Below are 14,109 nucleotides of genomic sequence, written 5' to 3' on the forward strand. Positions count from 1 at the left end.
CCTTGATGTTGCAGTTCTGTCAGTGAAGGTGTTTTCTCTCACTGAGTTTCATCAGCCAGACACAGTTTATTTTGATTTTTTGGTTGATTTTTCCATTTTAAAATGCAGCCTGTATGCTACCAACCAGTTCCACATGCAGATGAACTGAGGATAAATCTTGGGGTTTTTGAAAGATTTCTTTCCCAAGGCCTATGTTAAATGTGATATTTAAAATATTTACAGTTAAGTTCAGTTACATGTTTTCCACAAGTGAGGGCATAAACAGAATGTTTTATCTTCTATTAGAAGACCTGTCTGTGTGAGCCTAGTAGAAACAGATCTTGTTCAAATTCATCTGAAATTTAAAAAATGGTTTCAAATACATGCATGTGTACATACATGTGAGCACTTGCATTGGTCTACATGTTGTGAGTTCATAGCGCGCAACTCTTTCGTAAAACAACAAATCAGACAACAAACTTTGAAACATTAAAAAAAGTCTTAAAGGATAGTCTAGACATTGACATATTTAGTTTTAAGTAACCATCTTAATGAGAGAGTTCTGCTTTGCTGAGAAGGAGGATAGATTTTTGTCAGTACATGAGTTTTGAATTTGGTTTGTGAGGACAGCATCACTTAAGTGATGAACTCTTTACAATGCAGTTCTATCAGTTTGAACAACAATTGTGATTTCTGATCATCATCACTGGCTTTTTAATGTAGGAACAATATATATAATAATGCAGGTCTCCAATCCTCATTGAGAATTCTGGACTAATCATTTAGTGTTTATTTCTGACCCTCCATAATAATAATTTAATTTTTAAAATGTATTTCTTGACATTTGTCAAATCGTTAGAATAACTAGGTAAAATGCTTACATGATTTAAGCAACAGAGTTTGAAAAATATAACAAATAGATCAAACTGTCAGTCTGGCCTCTTGTCCTGGTGTCCTGGGGTACAATGCAAAAATGTGTATTCTATCACCATCTGTTAAAATGTGGGAGGGGTGGTGATCCTTATCTCTGTGGGAGATATCCTCTGCTGATGTGCCATCTGATAAGATGGGGGGATGATCATCGTTATCTATTCACAACCCATCCCTCCTCCAGAAGATATATTCCGTTAATGGGCCATTAAGTCCTATTGTGTGACTGATAAGATTACATCATCCCATTGGGAGATGCCCCAACCAGGGGCAGGAGCCAAGCCTTTCCTACCTAGATAAAAAACTGGGGTTTGGGACCCGAGGGCAGACCTTTCTACTGGATCCCAGAGGAAAGTCGGACCTTTTTCCACATCATTGCTGGATCTTCGGAGGAAAACTGCACCTTCTACAGGAGCACTGCTTCAACAGAACCACATCTGTCATCCAGGAGGACTGCAGCCACCATTTATACGGACTGCTACCAACACCCTGACTGACAGGGTGTCAGGTTGTATTTCTGACTGTGTTGGTGGTTGTTTCTTTTATATTATTGCATGTATTTTATTTTTTTCTCTTTTCTCCTATTAAATTGTATTACTGACTTGGAGTCTCGCACTGGTTTTACTTTCAAACCAACACATTAATTGGCGCCCAACGTGGGGCACGAAGGGTGCTGAGGAAAGTCAGTATTACAATTTTGTTTTCACCATGATTCTCAACATGCTTACATGGGTTTTATATCTTGCTCTCTATATTTTTCCACACATGGGGAACTATCTGCCAGCTGTAATGCTCCTGTGTAGACCAGGATATGGTATAAAAATTGCTTTACTGGCCTATTATGTCTACTGCATGATAACCTCTGAGGCAATGAACATAATCCAGAATATATACTCGACTTTGTTTGCTTGTCCTAGTCTAGGTTGCTACATCTGGGGTTTTAACAATCACACCCAGCCCTTGGGGGGAGGGGTAAAGGATGATTTTTTCCAATCTTTCCGGCCTGATACAGTAGTTTTTGGAAATGTTGAGTTCCCGCTGGATGCTAAGGACAGCATAATATTGTTGTTAGTTCTGCTTTGTCTCCTCTGCACAGCCTTTACAGCCTACAACATGCTTAGAAACAGAACACTACATGGCGTATTGATGCGTATTCTTGAGGAAGAGGAAAAAAGAAACAAATCAACTTCGTCCACGACTGCACAGAATGTCACAAAGAGGAGAAGAACCAAACAAAAAGCAACAGTGCCCGTGTCTATGCAGACTGCCACAAAGGAGGAAAAAGCCAAAAGCAAAGCAACAGTGTCCGTGTCTACGCAGACTGCCACAGAGGAGGAAAAAGCCAAAAGCAAAGCAACAGTGTCCGTGTCTATGCAGTCTGCCACAGAGGAGAAAAAAGACAGAAGCGCCATCAGCATCTCCACACAAACCATCACTGAGCCAGAACAGCCTAGACCAGTAGCAGTTGCGCCCGTTCAGAAGAAGAAATCAAAGAGCAAATCAGTTCGCATAGTGACTGACGAGGACGTGGCAGGACCTTCGCACCCAGCAGAAGTGACAGAGCCAGAGATCATCACTCGCTCTCTATCCCTGGGTGAGCTGCGTGACCTGCGGAGGGAATTCACCCGCCAGACAAATGAGTCCATCTTGACCTGGCTGCTCCGCATCTGGGACGCTGCAGCCAATGACACCATTCTGGATGGATGTGAGGCCAGGCAACTGGGATCTCTGTCCCGGGATGTGGTCATTGACCAGGGGATTGGGAGAACCCAAGAAACTCTCAGCCTCTGGCGGCGACTGCTGACAAGTGTGAAGGACAGATACCTTTGTAAAGAAGATCTTCAGGTGCACCAAGGAAAATGGAGCACAATAGAACAAGGTATCCGATGCCTGAGGGAATTGGCCGTGCTGGAGATCATTTTCTCAGAAGATGAGAGATTTCCTAAGAGCCCAGACTGTGTCCGGTGCACGTCACAGATGTGGTTGAGATTTGCACGACTTGGACCAGAGATGTATTCCCGTTACCTGGCAACGCTGCAGTGGAGGGAAGGTGAGGACATGGTAGGCGTCTTGGCCAATAAACTAAGAATTTATGAGGACACTGTCACAGCCCCATTTCGTACCCATGTCTCATCCGTGGAAACAAGGCTGGTGGAGCAAGTCCGAAGCCTGATTGAAGAGGGCCATCAGAAACTAAAAAAAGAACTTAAGGAAAACAACTACCAGATCTCTCCTGAACCAACAAGAGTTTCTGCCATTAGGAGCCAGCGTTCCTCAGGCAGGGAGAGAGGACACACTCCACGAGGTAACCTCTGGTTTTTCCTTCAGGAGCATGGAGAAGACATGAGGAAGTGGGATGGAAAACCCACCTCCTCCTTAGCAGCCCGGGTACGTGAGCTGAAAAGAGGGACACCTACCCCAAGAAGTTCATCTAGAGTCAATGCTGCTCCAGTCCCTCGTGTACAGAACTCCAGACAGTATCAGAATGATGATATGACTGATCCTCTTGAAGGAACCTCAAGAACCTATTTACAGGGAGAGAGCAACGTGTACCAGGATCAGGAATAGAGGAGCCCTGCCTCTAGCCAGGTAGAGGAGAGGGATAATCGGATCTATTGGACTGTGTGGATCCGATGGCCTGGCACATCTGACCCACAAAAACATAAGGCTTTGGTTGACACCGGCACCCAGTGTACTCTGATGCCATCAAAGTATGTAGGAGAAGAATCCATCTCTATTTCTGGGGTAACAGGAGGATCCCAGCAGCCGACTGTAGTGGAGGCCGAAGTGAGTTTAACTGGGAACAGGTGGCAGAAACACCCCATCGTGACTGGCCCAGAGGCCCCATGCATCCTTGGCATAGACTATCTTAGAAATGGATACTTCAAAGACTCAAAAGGATATCGCTGGGCTTTCGGGATAGCTGCTGTAGAGACAGACGACATTAAAAAACTCAGCACCTTGCCTGGTCTTGCAGATGACCCCTCTGCTGTGGGACTACTGAGAGTTGAAGAGCAACGGGTACCAATCGCCAGAACAACAGTACACCGCCGGCAATACCGTACTGACAGAGACTCAGTGATTCCCATCCATGAAATGATCCGTAAACTGGAGAGCCAAGGGGTGGTCAGCAAAACCCACTCACCCTTCAACAGCCCCATCTGGCCTGTGCGTAAATCTGAAGGAGAATGGAGATTGACCGTAGACTATCGTGCATTGAATGAGGTGACTCCACCGCTGAGCGCTGCTGTGTCAGACATGCTGGAACTCCAGTACGAGCTGGAGTCCAAGGCAGCAAAGTGGTACGCCACTATCGATATCGCCAATGCATTTTTGTCCATTCCTCTGGCAGCAGAATGCAGGCCTCAGTTTGCTTTCACCTGGAGGGGTGTGCAGTACACCTGGAATCGTCTGCCCCAGGGGTGGAAGCACAGTCCCACCATCTGTCATGGGCTGATCCAGGCTGCACTGGAGAAGGGTGAGGCCCCCGAACATCAACAGTATATCGATGACATCATTGTATGGGGCAGCACAGCAGGGGAAGTCTTTGAGAAAGGAGAGAAGATTATCCAGATTCTGCTGAAAGCTGGTTTTGCCATTAAGCGAAGTAAAGTTAAGGGACCAGCTCAGGAAATTCAATTTCTAGGAGTCAAGTGGCAAGATGGACGTCGTCAGATCCCAACAGAGGTAATTAATAAGATCACTGCTATGTCTCCACCTACCAACAAGAAGGAAACACAAGCCTTCCTAGGTGCCATAGGCTTTTGGAGAATGCACATTCCTGAGTACAGTCAGATTGTGAGCCCTCTCTACCTGGTTACCCGCAAGAAGAACGATTTCCACTGGGGCCCTGAGCAGCAGCAAGCCTTCTCCCAGATCAAGCAAGAGATTGCTCATGCAGTAGCCCTTGGCCCAGTCAGGACGGGACCAGATGTGAAGAACGTGCTCTACTCTGCAGCCGGGAACCATGGTTTGTCTTGGAGCCTGTGGCAGAAGGTGCCTGGTGAGACTCGGGGTCGACCACTGGGATTCTGGAGCAGAAGCTACAAAGGATCTGAAGCCAACTACACTCCCACAGAGAAGGAGATCTTGGCCGCCTATGAAGGAGTTCAAGCTGCCTCAGAGGTGATTGGCACAGAAACACAACTCCTCCTGGCACCCCGACTACCAGTGCTGGGCTGGATGTTCAAGGGAAAGGTGCCTTCCACACATCACGCCACTGACACCACATGGAGCAAGTGGATTGCCCTCATCACTCAGCGCGCCCGTATTGGGAATCCGAATCGCCCTGGGATTCTGGAAATAATTACAAACTGGCCTGAAGGTGAGACTTTTGGATTGTCTTCTGAAGAAGAAGAGGAGCAAGTGGCACGTGCTGAGGAAGCCCCACCATATAATGAGCTACCGGAGGCTGAAAGACGATATGCCCTCTTCACTGATGGTTCCTGCCGAATTGTAGGCACTAACCGGAAATGGAAAGCTGCAGTATGGAGCCCCACACGACAAGTTGCACAAGCTACCGAGGGACAAGGTGGATCGAGTCAGGTCGCAGAGCTAAAAGCCGTCCAGTTGGCTTTGGATATTGCTGAACGAGAGAAGTGGCCAAGGCTCTATCTCTACACTGACTCATGGATGGTAGCTAATGCTCTGTGGGGTTGGCTGGATCGCTGGAAAAAGGCCAACTGGCAGCGCAGAGGGAAACCCATATGGGCAGCTGAGATTTGGCAGGACATTGCTGCCCGAATAGAGAAATTGACCATAAAGGTTCGACACGTGGATGCGCATGTACCCAAAAGCCGGGCTAATGAAGAACATCACAACAACGAGCAGGTGGACCGAGCTGCCAAAGTGAAAGTATCACAGGTGGATCTAGACTGGCAGCACAAGGGAGAATCATTCCTAGCTCGTTGGGCCCATGATGCCTCTGGTCATCAGGGGAGAGATGCGACATACCGATGGGCCCGTGACCGAGGGGTGGACCTTACCATGGACAGTATCTCACAAGTCATCCACGACTGCGAGACCTGTGCCGCAATCAAACAGGCCAAGCGGGTAAAGCCTCTGTGGTACGGTGGACGATGGTCAAAGTACAGGTATGGGGAAGCCTGGCAAATTGACTACATCACCCTTCCCCAAACCCGCCAGGGCAAACGCTACATACTGACCATGGTGGAAGCAACTACAGGATGGTTAGAGACCTACCCTGTGCCTCATGCCACTGCCCGGAACACCATCTTGGGCCTAGAAAAACAAGTCCTTTGGAGGCATGGTACCCCTGAGAGAATTGAATCAGACAACGGAACCCATTTCAAGAACGGCCTTATCAACACGTGGGCCAAAGAACATGGGATTGAATGGATATATCATATTCCTTACCATGCGCCAGCTGCCGGGAAAGTTGAACGGTGTAATGGACTCCTTAACTACTTTGAAAGCACTTGGTGGTGGAACCTTCAGAAATTGGGAAATGAACTTGGCCAAAGCCACCTGGATGGTTAACACTCGAGGGTCCATCAATCGAGCCGGTCCTGCCCACTCTGAACCCCTGCACACAGTGGATGGGGACAAGGTCCCAGTGGTACACATGAAAGGTATTTTAGGAAAGACTGTTTGGATTAATCCCACCACAGGCAAAGGCAAACCAATCCGTGGGATTGTTTTTGCTCAAGGACCTGGTTGCACCTGGTGGGTAATGCAGAAAGATGGGGAAACCCGTTGTGTACCGCAAAGAGACCTAATTTTTAGTGAGAACTGTATGTAAGGTTTCATTTTGTATTATATATCTGTAAGAGGGTATTGGTTTGGGTGTGATGTAGATGGTAATAGAATAAGGGGTGGATTATGTCCTGGGGTACAATGCAAAAATGTGTATTCTATCACCATCTGTTAAAATGTGGGAGGGGTGGTGATCCTTATCTCTGTGGGAGATATCCTCTGCTGATGTGCCATCTGATAAGATGGGGGGATGATCATCGTTATCTATTCACAACCCATCCCTCCTCCAGAAGATATATTCCGTTAATGGGCCATTAAGTCCTATTGTGTGACTGATAAGATTACATCACCCCAATTGGGAGATGCCCCAACCAGGGGCAGGAGCCAAGCCTTTCCTACCTAGATAAAAAACTGGGGTTTGGGACCCGAGGGCAGACCTTTCTACTGGATCCCAGAGGAAAGTCGGACCTTTTTCCACATCATTGCTGGATCTTCGGAGGAAAACTGCACCTTCTACAGGAGCACTGCTTCAACAGAACCACATCTGTCATCCAGGAGGACTGCAGCCACCATTTATACGGACTGCTACCAACACCCTGACTGACAGGGTGTCAGGTTGTATTTCTGACTGTGTTGGTGGTTGTTTCTTTTATATTATTGCATGTATTTTATTTTTTTCTCTTTTCTCCTATTAAATTGTATTACTGACTTGGAGTCTCGCACTGGTTTTACTTTCAAACCAACACACCTGGTTTAGGGCAAATGTAGGGGAAAACCTCCACAAGGAGCCCCCAGAAAGCAAACCCCCACGATTCCTCCCCCCACCACTGGGTTCAGGAAGAATTTCCTCAGAGAGGAGTGGAAAAAAACCTCTTTATTTAACAAGCGAAACACTCCCCAGCACAAAAAAACCCCAAAACCCAACACCAGATGACAAAAAACTCTTTCACTGCTCTGAAGGGATGACAAACTCAGAAAGTCTCCGGCGAGTGGTCGCCCAGTTATGGGTCTCCAGCACTGGGGGTGACTGCTGCAGGTCACAGAATGCAGACTCCCGGTGTTTCTTAGTGTTTCCCAGGTCCCCTTCTGGAACAGGTTCTGATGGTATCCAGGAAAGGGAGAGGAAAAAAAACAGTCCAGGGAAAAAATTGGACTGCCTAGCTAAACTAACTAATAAGCAAAAGCAAAAAGTAGGAGTGAAAGCAAGCGAGCAAGCGAGCAAGCATCTCCTAAACACAGACCATGGGGGAGGTGAACGAGACAAAACAAACCTCCACTTTCAGAGTCAGTCCTGAAAGCACAGGACATAATACCAAGCACAAACAGAACACACGATTGGGGATACAAGCACCATAACATCACCCTAGGACACCTGGGGTCCTAGTAAGAGACAAGCAACAGAAACATGGAGTTCTTATTTCTCACTGTGCTGCCAAGATATTTTTCACCTACATCTTCTCGCATTCTACTTATTGGTGAAAAGGGAGTGGTTAAAAGGGGAACTAACTAATTTGGGACTGTCCACTTCATATAATTGTCTTAAAGCAAGACAGTATATTTACAAATGCTGCTACTGTCCACAAAATTAATGACTTTATGTTTTAGTGACTTTGTGAAACACAAGCTCTGTAATCATCCTCTTGCAACACCCCTTGCAAAAGATGAAAATGCAGTTGTCCCTTATATCTCTGAAATCTCTAACAAATTACTACCATGCTGCACTGTAGTTGATTGAACTACTTGTGGGCTTCCAAAGTGAGACAAGTATGTAAGAAATGGAGCAAGCAGTAGGCATAGAACTAAACGTAGTAAACCATCGATCTGTTTTGACTGTTGAAAGGTCTTGTAGAAATTAATTTCTTATCTCTTTGACTGTGCCAGTAATGTCATGGCTGTTAATGCCAAAATTTAGTGTTGTTTCCCCATAACAAAATACTCAAAGGCAATCCACCCACTCAAACTCCATTAATACAGAACGTTTCTGAGCATCTCTATGGTTTAAGTGCTGGCAGTGAAAGATCTAAAAAGCACAATCTTTAGCAAATCTGGAGTGACATGAATGAAAACTGTCAGTCTGTGTGGATGACTGTGCCTGAAGTAGCAAATAATATTTGATTATGTTATGGTGGGGATTGGGAAAAAGTAAAAAGTTTTTCTAAAGTCTGCTCTCTGATTCAGTTTTCTGGTGGGGCAGAGAGTTTGTCACTGAGGTAGCAACTGTATGGTTGTCAAGAACACATGGAATGTGTCAAAAATAGTAATAAAAATATAAGCAGTGCTTTGTGATTTCATAATGGTGTCACAAGCTATAGCCAATATTGAAATTTTCAAGTTGGGTTGAGGATTAGGAATAAGCAATATTAGGGAGTAGCATAGAAAGAAAATGTGGTACAAATAAGAGGTATTTAGAGAAAGAATTGAAGATTAAACATGAAACATTTGCCATGCCAGTGAGATGCTGTAATAAGTAATTTTATTTCCTGCTTGGCTTCCCACCCCCCCCCCCCCCTCCCGCCGCCCCCAGCTATTATAGTTGGTATTTGTATGTATCGCTTAATTACATTCGTTAACGCAATGAATAGGAAAGATCAAATGATGAAAACAAACAGGAAGCCCACAGAGGTCTTGGGAACCAAGAAATTGTGCTCAGGAGGTGAATACTAGTCCACGTCTGTAATTGCATCTTTCAGATTCGAAAAGCTAAATTATGTTATAATGGTTAATGTGTGTCCAAATACTTTCAACAGGAACGGTCACAGAATTAGGGACGTGTTACCAGAAGGCAAAAAGGTAATGTAGAGCAGTGGAGCAAACAGGAGAGAGATCTTCCTGTCCATTTTAACACTCAACATGCTATGTCTGCTTTGAGAGAAATGAAAATAGTTTTATTTTCTAAAAAGTATCATAAAATTGATCATTTTCAAAAGCAATGGTATCTGGCATTGTCCTGGATCCTGTCCTCTGTTGTTAAAATTTGTGTCAACGTTCATCCTGAACAGAAACTGTTCTCACTCTGTAGCATCTGCTACTGCAATTGTCAGAGTTTGGGGATAACGTGAGCCATTATCTGAACACAGAAAGGCATTTCTTGACCTCCTAATTACTAAATCCAGCAGAATGATCCTTTCCTGGGCCTAACGACAAGGGTGGAGGGTGAGAATAGTAACACAAGATGGGACAACTTCTGTCCTGGACATGTAAATTTACATCACTTTAGACAGAAGATGAGATCAGACCTTCACTGCCACTGCAGCACTGCTCATTTGAATTTGAATGAAGTTAAAGGCTTCTGATGTCTGCCAAAAGAAAGAGAAAATATTATGACCATATATTGGAACAACTTCAGTGTTTTTACCCAGCACTATAAAGGGAAACAAAGTGAACATCTGTTTTATTTAAACATTTGTTTTAAAAAAGAAAATGTCACACAAACTCATACCATATACATGCATATAAGTATAAACTTCAAGTCTTTTAACTGAAAGGAATTCACAAGGGATTTTAACCCATATAGCAAATTTATACCAACAGCTTTGGTGGATTTCGGGTTTTGAATATTTCCTTCTCTATATCAAAAGAAAAATATGGGTGAAACACATGTTCTTTGTCTCCTATCTTTGAGAAGTCCTTTGGAGCCTACGAATTACACAACATCCTTTTCTTCATAGGGGCCAGGAGTATGCAGAACGCTTTCTACTTGGCCTTGAGTAAAACAATGTCTAAGAAATCCCTGAAGGAAAAGGTTCAAGACTTCTTTCTCTTCTTTTGTATTATTCTTAAGAGGGTAAGTGTTGTTTTAAAAGTAAACATTCCATTCACCCAAAAGATGTGTTTTCTAATTTTGTAGCATGTGGCTTTAGGGATTTTTTTAAAAAGAAATTCTATTGTGTTGGTTACAGATCACCTTTAATGCAGTGATTCAGACACCAAAATCTTTGTTTAAAAGGTGGTGTTTGCATCAATGGGCCCAAATTATTTTCAGCACTCATAGCTCTGAGAGTGCTAGCTGATGTCAGCATTGATATAAACAGTTGTTATGCAGATCTCACCCCTTTTAGCTCTGGTATTTCGTGAAACCTCACAGCTTCTGACCAGCTCCAATCCTGAAAAAAACACCTTTTTTTCCCCTCGAATGCCTTTAAATATCAAACTTTTGTAAATGCCCCAAATCCACATATAATTTAGCAGCAAGGAAGAAAAGTAGAAAGAAAGTAAAACCAGGGCTTTCAATATCTTGACAAACAAGTAACTGTTCAAACCTGGATGCTGTAGGCTATTATATTTTCTCATCTCTGCCACTTGTTCCTTGTTTTGTGTTCAACTGAAAGGGAGAAAAATAGGTGATAGGTATAATTGACTCATTTGATTTTTCGTGGTATTGAGATTGAAGTTAAACTCTTGCCATTTCCTGCAATACATTCTCAATGTATTTGTTAACAATTTATATTGCATTTTAGGGACTAAACAATGCCATTTTGATATGAATATATGGACTTTTAGAACAAATTTTTTAAAACTGACCTAGCTGTTTTCTTTTTCTCCTTCATTTTAAAATTTAGCTCTAAGGGAGGCAGAACCAATTAAAGGAAATTTAGAGTGGAAGATGTTAAAAATTTGAGAATATAATCCAATGTTTTCCTAGACTGGTTCCTAACTGTTATAGGCAGGGGTTTTTTTTGGTTTTTTTTTTTGCAATGTCCCCATCTGCAATGCCTTCTCTCTTCTCTAGATATCTTCCACGCTGCAGATCTGGGTAATGGAACAGGGAAGAGGCAGAAGAGTAGGATTGTAGAGCGGGATTTCTCCTCTGAGCTCTCTAGGCACACTTTACTACAGTCTGGAGGAGAAGAGCAGTGTGCTGAAGGCCTCAGTGATGGGTAAGAAGAGTCTGAGACACAGCATTTCCTTCCTGCTCTCAGCCTGTGAACCTCCAGGGTACTTTCATTAGGACAAGAGACTAAAAGAGGCATCAAGAGCTACACTGTAAGGGAATAATTGGTTTCATGGCCAAAGGTCTTGTTGATCTTGCTCTTAGAAATGGGTTTGACATTGTTCTATACTGCAAGCAAACAGTGGAGTAGAGTGTAGAGACAGAGTAAAAATGACTCTTAAAGTTGAGTTACCAGTGTTTTATTTCAAACTGAGAGGGAATTTTAAGTTAGGTTCCAGCAGAGTTTGTCCTAAGGTCATTTCTATTTCATATTATAATTAAACACTTGGATAGTAGAGAGAAGAATGTGCTTACAAAATTTATGTGTAAGACCAAGCTGAGAGAGAGGGCAAGTACTGTGAAGGGCAGAACTATCTTAACAAATTGGAATCATGGTCCACAATCAGCAGGATGAATTCACATAATAGATCTGGAAAATCAAGGCTAAAGAAATCAGAACTCAGATACACAGAAACAAAACAAGGAATGACCATCTGTCAGTTATACAGCAGAGGGAACCCAGAGCTTATGCTGGATAGCAAGATAAGACAGTGATACAGCAGTGGCACAAAAGAGTGAAATATCGTCATTTTGGGAAATACTTGCAGGGAGGTCATGAATGAAATAATGAAACAAATTATTCTGGTATGCTCAACACTAGTGAGACCTCAGCTGGAATGCTGTGTTGGCATTTTGCATGACTCTAAAAAGATGGAGACAAATATAGGAGTATGGAACAAATGGTCAGGTTCAGACTGTGTGGCTACCCAAGGCCTCATCTACCCCAACATTTCTGTGAAATAATAGCTGAAAGTTTTATCTTCTGTGTGCCAAATGTACTTTGCATATTGTACTTTTATAACTTTACCATTTTCACCAAGATTGCATGATTTCAGAGCCCATTTGCCCATTGCAGGGACATGAAACCAGATGTCCTAATTTAGTAGAAGTCTGTGTTAAGTTTTAATACTGACTTCACTAGACCAGGATTTAGCTTGAAATATTTGTCAAAATGTAACACCTACTTTTCAGTTTTGTTTTATCTTGTATTTTTATTCTTTCATTTGTGGAAAATATAAGCTGTACATAAATGTAATTATTATTATCAGCATGAAGGAGTAATTGGGTTTTGGTAAATAAACGTAGGGCTGAAATTTAGCAGATTCTTTTATAGTTTCAGTATGGTTGCCTTTTTGCCCTAGCCATGTTCTCTGAGCCCTAAATTTAATCTCTTTAAGAAACAATGATTTATTGTTACTTCTTGAGGATTAATTCTGGTTTATATGGATTTGAAAAAGGATTATGCTAAGCATTTTTTATGATCATGTCATTTGTAACATTTTTATAACCGTTACTTTCTTTATTTTTTCAAATGCATTAGATGGTGAAATAAACTTGTGAGATTACCTCTGTACTCAGCTGTTCAACAGCATCAGGTAGATTACAGCTGTCAAGGAATTCCAATATGGTGACTTATATGAGGAAGAAATGGTAGAAGCCTCATGAAGTTCAATGAGGATAACTGCAAAGTTCTTCACCTGGGGAGAAACAACTCCAGGCATCCCCATGGTGGATTGATGCTGGCTGGATGTCAGGCACCCACCAAAGCCTCTCTATCACTGCCCTCTGCAAGAGGACATGGAACAGAAAATATAGTGAAGGTTCATGAGTTATGGATGGGGAGAGATCACTCACTAAGTACCATCATGGGCAAACCAGATTCAACTTAGGCATGTTAATTGAATTTATTATTAACAAAATCAGGGCAGGATAACAAGGAGTAAAATAAATCTTAGAAGCACCTTGCCTCCCTTTCCCTCCTTCCCAGCTCTACCTCCTCCCCCTCAGCAGTGCAGGGAGTGGGGTTTATGGTCAGTTCATCACATGTTATTCCTGCTGCTGCTTGGGGAGAAAAGTCTTTTCTTTCTGAATATCAGGAAACACGTTTTTACTGTGTGGGTGACTGAGCACTGGCACAGGTTGCCCAGAGACATTGTGGAGTCTTCCTTCTTGGAGACACATATTCAAAAGCCGTCTGGATATGGCCCAGGGTGACTTCTGCTAGGTGGCTCTTTTTGAGCATGGAGGATGGACCAGATGACCTCAAGCCATCCTTTCCAACCTCCACCATTCTGTGAGTCTGTGTTTATGTGAATACATCGGAAATAGAAGGAAACTTCATCTAAACAGTGGTTGAAAGAATAGGACACTACAGAGCCAAACAGTGTAAAATAGCAAGACCCATATAATTAAAAGAAAAACAAGTTAGTTGTTGTACTTCTGTGAACAAATAATCCTGAGTGAAATTATTAACAAGTAAGAACATTCATCTTATCAGCAAATTGCTGGGACATGTCTAGGAATGTTTTTGTCTCCTAGATGACCTTACTGTCCTTGCTTCTTTTACATAACATCAGTTGAATCACTTGCCTTTATTTTTCTGAGCTTTACTCTGAAATTTATACAGTTCCTTTCCAAATATAATACCTTCCTTTTATATTTAAATTTAAAGAAAGGAACTAATTGTGCCCTTTTCATAATGAGTCTTCATGCTG

The 14,109-nt window shown here is 43.0% G+C and overlaps 1 long non-coding RNA gene across 1 annotated transcript in view; it reads left to right on the forward strand.

The window, feature by feature from the left end:
- The first annotated feature begins 10,269 nt into the window (after window positions 1-10,269).
- LOC148225147 (uncharacterized) overlaps window positions 10,270-14,109 on the forward strand; it is a 33,165-nt gene continuing 29,325 nt past the window's right edge. The window contains exons 1-2 of the long non-coding RNA XR_015803251.1: window positions 10,270-10,408; window positions 11,354-11,501. This is a non-coding gene — a long non-coding RNA (uncharacterized LOC148225147). The remainder of the gene's footprint in view (window positions 10,409-11,353; window positions 11,502-14,109) is intronic.

The sequence above is a fragment of the Sturnus vulgaris genome, chromosome 1, assembly GCF_052056855.1.
Source record: "Sturnus vulgaris isolate bStuVul1 chromosome 1, bStuVul1.hap1, whole genome shotgun sequence".
NCBI classification, from domain to species: Eukaryota; Metazoa; Chordata; class Aves; order Passeriformes; family Sturnidae; genus Sturnus; species Sturnus vulgaris.